Here is a 10,000-nt window from a genome sequence, read left to right on the forward strand (position 1 = left end):
CAAGCGGAACTCCTGGGACCCCGTGGGGGGGCTCCGTGGGGTGGGTGTGGGGGGGAGGAGGCGTCCATGGGGCAGGACAGGGCAAGTGGCAATACTGCACACAGCAGGAGCACAGACAACGCAGCAATCAAACAGTGTTGTGTGTGTGAGAGAGAGAGTGTGTGTGTGTGTGTGTATGTACAGTATGTGTGTCTGTGTGTGTGTGTGTTTGTGTATGTACAGTATGTGTGTCTGTGTGTGTGTGTGTGTGTGCTTGTGTGTGTATGTACAGTATGTGTGTGTGTGTGTGTGTGTGTGTTTGTGTGTGTATGTACAGTGTGTGTGTGTGTGTGTGTGTTTGTGTGTGTATGTACAGTGTGTGTGTGTGTGTGTGTGTGTGTGTGTGTTTGTGTGTGTATGTACTGTGTGTGTGTGTGTGTGTGTGTGTGTGTGTGTGTGTGTGTGTGTGTGTGTGTGTGTGTGTGTGTTACACATGGCCGTAATGATCTGGTATTGAATAGAAGTGCAAAAAACAGCTCATGAACTGCGGTCTGATCTATTATGATTTGTAAATGAAAGACATTAAATACACTGAGAACACACACACATTCTCACAAACACACACACACACACACACACACACACACACACACACATTCTCACAAACACACACACACACACACACACACACACACACACACACACACACACACACACACACACACACACACACACACACACACACACACACTCGTTCTGCCACAGAAACAAAGGCCAATAGAAGGCAGCAGAACAGTCTCTTCTCTCTGAACTGCCACAGACATGCAGCACATTTGCATAACATTTGGAAACAGATGCAGGTGAACCCACCTGATTATTCTGATGAAGGAATATGCATCACGCCCCATACGTCCAAACACACACATATGGTTGAACCTCAAGCACAAAGCATCTGGTAGTATGCAAATACAACAGACAGCTCAAGTGTGTGTGTGTGTGTGTGTGTGTGTGTGTGTGTGTGTGTGTGTGTGTGTGTGTGTGTGTGTGTGTGTGTGTGTGTGTAAGTGTGTGTGATTCAACGTTATGCATTTCTTCCATGGTTTCATTCCACCCAATTACATATGCAAATTGGCAGTTTGAATTTCCAGAAAGAGAGAGAGAAAGACAGAAAGAGAGGAAGACAAAGACATTGCAAGAGGGGAATAGACAGAGAGAAAGAGAGAAATGCAGGACAAAGGCGGAGGAGAAGTTACTCCGAACGAAAACACGTCATGACACTCTTATCCAGAGTCATGTTTGAGTTTCCGAGGTAGGATAGTGCACTTTTAGGACCAAAGACTCTTACTGGCACAGGATGGCCACCACGGGACAGGCAGCATAGTGAACCTCCGCACAACATAGTGAACCTCCTCACAGCATAGTGAACCTCCACACAACATAGTGAACCTCCACACAACATAGTGAACCTCCTCACAACATAGTGAACCTCCGCACAGCATAGTGAACCTCCTCACAACATAGTGAACCTCCTCACAACATAGTGAACCTCCACACAACATAGTGAACCTCCACACAACATAGTGAACCTCCTCTCAACATAGTGAACCTCTGCACAACATAGTGAACCTCCGCACAACATAGTGAACCTCCACACAACATAGTGAACCTCCTCACAACATAGTGAACCGCCTCACAACATAGTGAACCTCCACACAACATAGTGAACCTCCTCTCAACATAGTGAACCTCCACACAACATAGTGAACCTCCTCACAACATAGTGAACCTCCTCACTATACCAGCCACACGGCAGAGACAACACTGACATTCATAACACTCAAACACACAGTTAAATATTACACACAGTCAAACACTCACACAGTTAAATACTACACACAGTCAAACACTCACACAGTTAAATACTACACACAGTCAAACACTCACACAGTTAAATACAACACACAAACACTCATACAGTTAAATACTACGCACAGGCAAACACACAGTTAAATACTAAACACAGTCAAACACTCACACAGATAAATACTACACTCAGTCAAACATTCAAGCTCAAACAGCAGAGGCTCATATGGCCTTCTGAGAAACCATCTTTATTTGTATCAGTTTTAATGTAAATGAAAAATCTGGCCAAGATCAAGAGAGGAAGGGTGGAGAAAACACACACAGATGAGCCCTGACAAATGGACCAATGAACAGACAGAACAAATGGACCAATGAACAGACAGAACCTTCCCTCCATCTCCTGTAATGTCCGAGAGAGAGAAATATACTCATAAAATACACCCGTCCTGTCTCTTGTAATGAAATATACCCTTAAAATAGACCCTGTCCGCTCTCACAATGTCTCAGAAAGAAATTCACCCATTAAATAGACCCATCCAACCTATCATAATATCTCAGAAAGAAATAAACCAGTTACTGTAAATAGACTCTGTCTCATCTCTCATAAAGTATTAGAGAGAAATACATGTTAAATACATCCTACCCAATAACAGCTGAGAGAGAAATATACCAGTTAAATCTCATATTGCCTTACATACAGCTGTTACTTACACCAGTTACCCCTCTTGTATTGTCTCAGAGAGAAATATAAACTGTTGTACAGGATGTTATTATACACCAAAATGACACAGAAGAATGTTTATGCTATCATATTACTGTGAAGAGCTGATGAGTACCATGACGGTATGACGGCAAGCAGTAGTAGAATAAAGCTGCATAGTAGCAGTATCGAAGAGTGTAGTGCATGATTATTAATGTAGTGGCGTAGTATTAAAGTGTATTGGAGTGAAATGACAGTGTAGTGATTTAGTATTAAAGTGTGTTGGAGTGGAATGACAGTGTAGTGATGTAGTATTAAAGTGTATTGTAGTGGAATGACAGTGTAGTGATGTAGTATTAAAGTGTAGTGTAGTGGAATGACAGTGTAGTGATGTAGTATTAAAGTGTAGTGTAGTGGAATGACAGTGTAGTGATGTAGTATTAAAGTGTAGTGTAGTGGAATGACAGTGTAGTGATGTAGTATTAAAGTGTATTGTAGTGGAATGACAGTGTAGTGATGTAGTATTAAAGTGTAGTGTAGTGGAATGACAGTGTAGTGATGTAGTATTAAAGTGTAGTGTAGTGGAATGACAGTGTAGTGATGTAGTATTAAAGTGTAGTGTAGTGGAATGACAGTGTAGTGATGTAGTATTAAAGTGTAGTGGAGTGGAATGACAGTGTAGTGATGTAGTATTAAAGTGTATTGGAGTGGAATGACAGTGTAGTGATGTAGTATTAAAGTGTAGTGTAGTGGGATGACAGTGTAGTGATGTAGTATTAAAGTGTAGTGTAGTGGAATTACAGTGTAGTGATGTAGTATTAAAGTGTAGTGTAGTGGAATGACAGTGTAGTGATGTAGTATTAAAGTGTGTTGTAGTGGAATGACAGTGTAGTGATGTAGTATTAAAGTGTAGTGTAGTGGAATGACAGTGTAGTGATGTAGTATTAAAGTGTAGTGTAGTGGAATTACAGTGTAGTGATGTAGTATTAAAGTGTAGTGTAGTGGAATTACAGTGTAGTGATGTAGTATTAAAGTGTAGTGTAGTGGAATGACAGTGTAGTGATGTAGTATTAAAGTGTAGTGTAGTGGAATGACAGTGTAGTGATGTAGTATTAAAGTGTAGTGTAGTGGAATTACAGTGTAGTGATGTAGTATTAAAGTGTAGTGTAGTGGGATGACAGTGTAGTGATGTAGTATTAAAGTGTAGTGTAGTGGAATGACAGTGTAGTGATGTAGTATTAAAGTGTAGTGTAGTGGAATGACAGTGTAGTGATGTAGTATTAAAGTGTAGTGTAGTGGAATGACAGTGTAGTGATGTAGTATTAAAGTGTAGTGTAGTGGGATGACAGTGTAGTGATGTAGTATTAAAGTGTAGTGTAGTGGAATGACAGTGTAGTGATGTAGTATTAAAGTGTAGTGTAGTGGAATTACAGTGTAGTGATGTAGTATTAAAGTGTAGTGTAGTGGGATGACAGTGTAGTGATGTAGTATTAAAGTGTAGTGTAGTGGAATGACAGTGTAGTGATGTAGTATTAAAGTGTAGTGTAGTGGAATGACAGTGTAGTGATGTAGTATTAAAGTGTAGTGTAGTGGAATGACAGTGTAGTGATGTAGTATTAAAGTGTAGTGTAGTGGGATGACAGTGTAGTGATGTAGTATTAAAGTGTAGTGTAGTGGAATGACACTGTAGTGATGTAGTATTAAAGTGTATTGGAGTGGAATGACAGTGTAGTGATGTAGTATTAAAGTGTAGTGTAGTGGAATGACAGTGTAGTGATGTAGTATTAAAGTGTAGTGTAGTGGAATGACAGTGTAGTGATGTAGTATTAAAGTGTAGTGTAGTGGGATGACAGTGTAGTGATGTAGTATTAAAGTGTAGTGTAGTGGAATGACACTGTAGTGATGTAGTATTAAAGTGTATTGGAGTGGAATGACAGTGTAGTGATGTAGTATTAAAGTGTAGTGTAGTGGAATGACAGTGTAGTGATGTAGTATTAAAGTGTAGTGTAGTGGAATGACAGTGTAGTGATGTAGTATTAAAGTGTAGTGTAGTGGGATGACAGTGTAGTGATGTAGTATTAAAGTGTAGTGTAGTGGAATGACACTGTAGTGATGTAGTATTAAAGTGTAGTGTAGTGGGATGACAGTGTAGTGATGTAGTATTAAAGTGTAGTGTAGTGGAATGACACTGTAGTGATGTAGTATTAAAGTGTAGTGGAGTGGAATGACACTGTAGTGATGTAGTATTAAAGTGTAGTGGAGTGGAATGACAGTGTAGTGATGTAGTATTAAAGTGTATTGGAGTAGCATGAGGACTGTATCAGAAATCAGGTTAGCAATATGAACACAGTGGAGTGTCTCCATCTGACCAGACCTGTGTTAGACATGAACAGTGAAAGCACACACTCTGGCAGCCCCTGATAACTGGGCTGGTAAACCCTGTAGTGTATGTAGAGGTCACGGAGTGTGAAAGCAGACGGTGGTAAAGGCGATGAGGGCTGCCACTCATACTTCAGCCACATTAGAGCCATCGCTTATATAACCGAGGGGGTTTGAACACTCAATTCAATTAGCACTTTCAAAAGCAACCAAGAGCAACCACTTTTAGAGAAACCTTTTTCCTTCGCACTCTCTCTCAAGAGACACACGCAGGACAGAGCAAGCGAATCGTAGGGATAATAGTAAACTTTATTTCCTAAGATTTGAGAAAGAGGAAGAATAAAAAGAAACCAAGAGAGCAACCTGCATAAACCTGTTCACACTCAACCTCACCGCACTAATAATCCACACTAATAATCCGTACTAATAATCCACATTAATAATCCATACTAATAATCCACACTAATAATCCATACTAATAATCCATACTAATAATCTACACTAATAATCCACACTAATAATCTGCAGTAATAATCCCTACAGAACACTGTACAGTCCCAGTGTTTCACCATACAGACAACACTGTACAGAACACATACACACACACACACACACACACACACACACACACACACACACACACACACACACACACACACACACACACGCCAAATGCGAATAAGATGGTAATGACAGACATTGTTTGATAACAAGTGAACAGCTCTTCCAAAGCTTTTAAAACCTGCATGATTTAGTTTCCCTGTAGGAAAATCTGATTAAGCTTTGAGCATAAGATGCAGAGGAGAGAGAAAAGAGAGAGAGAGAGAAAAGAGAGATAGAGTGAGAGAGGGTGAGATAGAGGGCGAGAGAGAGGGTGAGAGAGAGTAAGGGAGAGAGAAAAGGAAAGAGTAAAGGAGAAAGGGGGGGAGACATGGATATGCGCACTCATGCACCCCCCCCCCCCCCCCCCACACACACACACACACACACACACACACACATACACAACTGTGGGTGACTGCGTCTAATCGACCTTTCAGTTGTTTAAACAAATCAGCTTCTATGAGAATGAATGAGGAAAAATCTGCAGAGCTGCAGATAAAAACCAGAAGATTAAGATTATTACAGTGAATATTCAAGAAAGCAAAATATCTCTGGAATTTCAATCTGAATTAATTTACTCTGGGCTCTAGTAACACAGCCTACAACACTGATTCACATGACATTTCAAATTGGTAATTCGACATAATTCACAAGCTTTACTCCAAAAGACAGAGAGTCTGGAGACTGAATGACTAGTTACAGAGGACATAGTCACATTTCATTCTGCTTAACTGATTATTTGAAAGACTGATGGATTCATGACTTGATTGGTAGTTAATTAACTGATTGGTTGGTTCACTGATGGATTGAATGATTGACACCATCACACTCACCTGAAAGGCCCTGTATTATATGCACCACGTCTACCTCAAACATCTCCAACACAACATCCTCCATCTTCATTACCCATCACCTCCATCTCCATAACCAAGTCTCCATCTTCACCCCCAACTGTTTAGACGTCCCCTCCACTTTCTCTTTTTTTGGTATGATCCAGCGTTTCTGATCTATGAATCAACTGATGGATCCTTCATGAAAGTATAACTGGTGGCTCAAAGGACAGTGGAGTGTTTGAACAGGACACCACAGTACCAGACACAGAGACACCACAGTACCAGCCATCAGAGACACAGAGACACCACAGTACCAGCCATCAGAGACACAGAGACACCGAGACACCACAATACCAGCCATCAGAGACACAGAGACACCGAGACACCACAGTACCAGCCATCAGAGACACCACAGTACCAGACACAGAGACACCGAGACACAGAGACACCACAGTACCAGCCATCAGAGACACAGAGACACCGAGACACTACAGTACCAGCCATCAGAGACACAGAGACACCACAGTACCAGCCATCAGAGACACAGAGACACTACAGTACCAGCCATCAGAGACACAGAGACACCACAGTACCAGCCATCAGAGACACAGAGACACCGAGACACCACAGTACCAGCCATCAGAGACACCACAGTACCAGACACAGGGACACCGAGACACCAAGACACAGGGACACCGAGACACCACAGTACCAGACACAGAGACACCGAGACACAGGGACACCACAGTACCAGCCATCAGAGACACAGAGACACCGAGACACTACAGTACCAGCCATCAGAGTCACCGAGACACAGAGACACCACAGTACCAGCCATCAGAGACACAGAGACACCACAGTACCAGCCATCAGAGACACAGAGACACTACAGTACCAGCCATCAGAGACACAGAGACACTACAGTACCAGCCATCAGAGACACCGAGACACCACAGTACCAGCCATCAGAGACACAGAGACACCGAGACACTACAGTACCAGCCATCAGAGACACAGAGACACCACAGTACCAGCCATCAGAGACACCGAGACACCACAGTACCAGCCATCAGAGACACAGAGACACCACAGTACCAGCCATCAGAGACACAGAGACACCGAGACACCACAGTACCAGCCATCAGAGACACAGAGACACCACAGTACCAGCCATCAGAGACACAGAGGCACCGAGACACCACTGTACCAGCCATCAGAGACACAGAGACACCGAGACACCACTGTACCAGCCATCAGAGACACAGAGGCACCGAGACACAGAGACACCACAGTACCAGCCATCAGAGACACCGAGACACAGAGGCCCAGAGACACAGAGACACAGGGACCCAGAGACACTGAGACCCAGACAGAATCACGTCTGTGCAGGTTCTGACACGCAGGGGAAGAAACAGGTAGCCTGGACTCTGCAGAGCTTCAATAGAGCTGATGGCTGCTGTGGTCACATGGGGCAGCAGTGGAGGCATTCATGTCCAGTGCTGTGCTGGACCTGCAGGGGGACACTGGCCCCATGTCCCTGCAGGGGGACACTGGCCCCACGTCCCTGCAGGGGGACACTGGCCCCTCACTCCTGCTTAACAACACGCGGACAGCTCAGAAAAAAAAAACCTACATGCCTCTCTGACCATACTGTGAGTACACACACACACACACACACACACACACACACGCACACACGCACACACGCACACTTTAAAATTTGACTTTAAAATTCTTTTATTAACTTATAAAGCATTGCACGGGCTTGCTCCTGAGTACCTTCAGGAACTTATTTCCTATTACGAACCCCCACGCCCACTAAGATCACAGGGTGCTGGTCTTTTATTAGTTCCAAAAATTAACAAGGTAACAGCAGGGGGAAGAGCCTTTTCTTGTAAGGCCCCCCAGCTTTAGAATAATCTTCCTAAATGTGTCCGGGACTCTGACACAGTCACAATCTTTAAGTCTAGGTTGAAAACCCACTTATTTAGTTTAGCGTTTGATAATTAATATCCCCCCTTAGATAAAGGTACAGATCCAGGGGTTCATAGACGAAGGGTTTTATGGTAGACTGGGGCGCTGGTGCCGTCATCCTGTCACTGCTCGTGGTCACTCAAGTTTGTTGACAGTGCAGTGGACGGATGCCATTGTCTCAGAATGCCCCCAAGCCTATGTTACCTTCTGGTTCTGCCTTTTTTAGCTAGGCTGTAATAATTTAACTAAATGCCGGAGTTGCTGCCACACTCCGGAAATGTTTATAATTTTACCTGTCCTGTATATGTCCTCATACAGAGCTAATTTTCCCTGTTTCATTTCTCCACATGGCTGCCCGCCTGCTTGAGGATTAATGAGATGAGGAGACCAGCGATCCATCCTGAGCCGGCCACCTCCTGCCTAACCGGATGCATACATCATGATGGACATTATTACATATTTTTCCTTTTCTTTCTCTTCTTTCTGTCTAAATTGTTGTTGTTGTCATGGTGACCGGTGTCGGCCAGAGGAGGATGGGTTCCCCCCCTGAGTCTTGGTTCCTCTCAAGGTTTCTTCCTCATGCAAAAAACTAGGGAGTTTTTCCTTGCCACTGTCGCCCCTGGCTTGTTCACTGGGGGCTAGGACTCGGCACTTGTAAAGCTGCTTTGTGACAACAACTGTTGTAAAAAGCGCTATATAAATAAAATTTGATTGATTGATTGACACGCACACACACACACACACGCAAACACATTCACACACACACACACACACACACACACACACACACACACACACACACACACATTCAAACACACACACACACACAAAGACATGCACACACACAGATGCACACAAAGACATGCACACACACACACACTGACATGCACACACATGCACACACGCACACACACACAAAGACATACACGCACACACACACACACGCACACGCACACACACACACACACACACGCGCGCACAACGACACACACACACACACACACACACACACACACAAAGACATGCACACACACACACACACACACACACACACATACACACATACACACACACACACAACACAGACATGCATATGGAGATATGGAGTGTGTATGGAGTCTGCATCACACTTTGTGCTTCAGTCCAATTTAGTGTTTGATACGCTGTGTTTGTTTTTGAACATCAAAACTCACTAATACACATAAAGACAACATGCAGCAAATATGTAGGTCAGTCTATTGTCACCCTGTCTGATTACAGTCTGATAATAATCAGAGAGAGAGAGAGATTGAGCTGCAGGAGAAGATGGGGGGATGATAATGTGGAACGAGCACAGTGGAGATGAAGATGAGAAAATGAGACAGAGAGAAAGAGGAAGAGGAGAGAAAAATTGGTGCATCTAGGTGTTTATAATCCCTTTTTAATAATCCCTTTGTAAAAATCCTTTTGTAATAATCCTTTTGTGTTCAGTATCAATTTTAGCCCATTAACCAGACATTGTACAACAAGAGTGTGCAAGGTCAAAGGTCACACTGGACTGTGCAGTGGTTGGTCAGGGTTACTGGACACAAATGACCCAATATCTTTCTCTAAACAACCTGGTCAAACGTCCCAGCATGGATCGATTTATTTGATTCATTCCTTTATTTCTTAATTACATTTTTGTTAC

The 10,000-nt window shown here is 43.2% G+C and overlaps 1 protein-coding gene across 1 annotated transcript in view; it reads right to left on the reverse strand.

Moving 5' to 3' along the window:
* sorcs2 (sortilin-related VPS10 domain containing receptor 2) overlaps nt 1–10,000 on the reverse strand; it is a 228,044-nt gene that overhangs the window by 59,351 nt on the left and 158,693 nt on the right. The gene's annotated exons all lie outside the window — the stretch shown is intronic.

The sequence above is a fragment of the Brachyhypopomus gauderio genome, chromosome 14, assembly GCF_052324685.1.
Source record: "Brachyhypopomus gauderio isolate BG-103 chromosome 14, BGAUD_0.2, whole genome shotgun sequence".
Taxonomy (NCBI): Eukaryota; Metazoa; Chordata; class Actinopteri; order Gymnotiformes; family Hypopomidae; genus Brachyhypopomus; species Brachyhypopomus gauderio.